The 2,836-nt window shown below is 45.1% G+C and overlaps 1 long non-coding RNA gene across 1 annotated transcript; it reads right to left on the reverse strand.

The window, feature by feature from the left end:
• Nucleotides 1-226: 226 nt before the first annotated feature.
• LOC103643120 (uncharacterized) lies at nucleotides 227-1,457 on the reverse strand. Its single transcript, XR_560805.1, has 2 exons — nucleotides 1,332-1,457; nucleotides 227-707 (listed from the first exon to the last, which is right to left on the reverse strand). It is a non-coding gene; the product is annotated as an uncharacterized lncRNA (long non-coding RNA).
• Between the last annotated feature and the right edge of the window lie 1,379 nt (nucleotides 1,458-2,836).

Below are 2,836 nucleotides of genomic sequence, written 5' to 3' on the forward strand. Positions count from 1 at the left end.
CCACTTACCATGCTGGTCGTTGCTATGAATGGAAGATATGGCGTGCATGGGTTTGTGTCATTGTGTGGGTGACTGAGGCGCTCGCACGCCGTGCGGGGCACGGATTCGCTGAGGACGGGGAGTGGATAGACGAATTAGATTAGATGCGATCGATGTAAAGAGAATGTGTCTTATGGACCATTTCAAACAATAGAAAGAGTTATTTGTAAAAATATGACACTGGACGACCGTTGAAACTGATGCTTTAATATATTAGAGGTAGAAATGTCTGAAAGCTGAATGACTAGATGGCTGAGAATGTCTAAAAATAAAATAAAATGACTCAAATTGTTCAATGAATGGATCAACTCAAAAAAGAGAAACATTGTCTGAATCAACGTCGCAACACACCATCTAAGTTGTTGTTCACGCCAAAATCACCATATCCAATATTCCCTAGCTATCTTCCACATCATCGCATACGAAATACATTTATTTTCAGACATTAATACCACAAAAAACGACATAATTACATCACACTGTATATCCACATAAAAACAATAATTATCCAGGTGTTTTCCTTCACACAATCACTTCATCATCGCCTGAAAGGGCCATCACTACTCCTGCCAGGAGAAAATGCCTAAACGAACTCGGAATAGGCACTGCACCTTGTTTAGACTATATAACATATCAAAGAAATTGACACCAATAATATCTGATCGATTCTGATCAAATGAAAGAAAATACAGACATATCAGATGAGCATAGCATAAAAACTATCTTGAAAAAAAAAATCAAAGAATGACTTAATGTTATGGAATGACTAAAAAATAATATGGAAGACTTAAATTGTACAACGAAAGTACGACTATGAAAGGATGACTGAAAGCAAACATGGATGTCTTGGGTGCATACCATATCAAACTCGAATTTGTAATCCAAATTACGAGTCAAAATAGATATAAAATGGTAACTGAATAACTTGAAAAGTATCAAATGACTTAAAATCACATAAAGTTTTAAACTACAAAAGGCACGACAAATCTTAAATTAACTAAATAACTTCAACCTATCGAAAGAGTTAAAATCAAAGAATGTATTAACCTACTAACAAGGACAACGAGAAACTAACTAGTTGCGTCAATTAGGGGAGAACAACTAAGCAACCAAAAAAATTAATCTACCCCAACGAGACGCATCACCCTGACTCGGCCGCATCCATGATCCTCTTGCTGTTCCCACGGCCGCAGTGCCGCACACAGCATGGAGCGACCCTAAACAGCGTCGTGCATGCAAACTGTAAAAAAAAAACTCTGCCCAACCACCATAAAAACTAAACCCTAGCCCACCTTATGACTTATTAGTGGTCGAGCCCGCCGAAGATCCCCAATGGACCACCATTGATCCTTCAATCGACCATCGATCACCGCCGTCGATCGCGAAGAAGACCGCCGTAGATCCTCCAATCAACCGTCGGTCGCCGCCGCTGATCACGAAGAAACTAAGAACGAGAGAGAGAATGGAGACGTTGTTCAGAACTGTCGGGCCCACCACCACCTTTAATTTTTAAATGAATTGGTTTTGAGTCGGTTGGTCCGCTGCCTGGTTGGTCGACTGGTCTGGTTGAACCATTGGGTTCAGATGATAGACCATTTGGTTTATCACCCTAGGTGACAAATAGAGGATATATATATATATATAACCTACACATATTTGTAGGTGTGACGCTGGGCGCTTAGGGGACTTCGGGAGCATCCAGGTCTGAAGCTGGGGTGTGGGAGGTTATACACTCTGCTGTTGTGGCGTGGGGCGAAGTGGATGCCTCGACGATCACCTAAGGGGCCTTGAAAAAGGTTGCTTCGCATCTGCGCTCGGTAATAGCTCTTGGCTTGGTGTCTTGCATAGGTGTTTTCCAATGATATTTTGCTCTTCCAGGTGCGACCGTTGCCAAAGTGCTAGCCCCCTTGCGAAAGCCCAGAAGGAAGAGACCGCTGCCAAGGCTATGTGCTTGACCATAAGGGTGAAGCTGAAACAAAAGAAGGCGGAGGCCCTGCGGTTCAAGCAGCGGACGAAGTCTGCCGAATCAGAGGTCGCCTTCTTACAGAAAGAGCTAGCGACCGCGGATAGCGAACTGTCTACTGATCGCCTTTGTTCGGTGGGCTTGGCCCAGAGCGTGCAAACACATGCTTGATATGTATTTAATTACTTCAATCGTGTGTATCAGGAGTTGGGGGATGTCGTCCATCCGTTGGACCTAGATGGCGAAGGTCTCTTCCAACGCTGGACGACATGGCTGTGGATGGAGACTGCGGGGCTATCCGAGGTGATTCAAGGACTAATGACTTTTTCTGCCCTCGTGACCTACAAGAGCAGATTTGAGTCATTGGATCACGAAGGGTGCGACCACTTGGCTCGGTTGTCCTCGCCCAATTTTGGTTCCAGCGAGAATTTTGACACCAAAATCAGCAAGGTTGTTGGCACGACCGCAGACGAAATGCTTGACCGCATGTTGGGCCCCCTTCGGCGCTGAGGTTGCTCACAAGCACTCTATGGCTGAGCTAGAGCGGGTAAGTGCACTTTGCTATGCTTTTGGTAGTTTGCTTGCTTGGTCATTTTCTGACTATTCTGCAACAGGCGAGGAAGGCATACGAGGATGCGGCAAAGGCTGAGAAAACATAGGTTGTGGTGGCCAACCCCGTGAAAGTCGTGCCGGCACGGCCACTTGACGGGATGACAAAACCAGCGAGGGGGACCTCGCACTGTGGAGCCTTCGCCTAATGTCGTCGCGACTGTTGGAAAGGTGTAAATCTGTTCTGGCAGAGGTCACTTTTGTTTGTAAGGCTGTGGATGTAAA

Source organism: Zea mays, chromosome 1 (genome assembly GCF_902167145.1).
Source record: "Zea mays cultivar B73 chromosome 1, Zm-B73-REFERENCE-NAM-5.0, whole genome shotgun sequence".
In the NCBI taxonomy this organism is placed as follows: Eukaryota; Viridiplantae; Streptophyta; class Magnoliopsida; order Poales; family Poaceae; genus Zea; species Zea mays.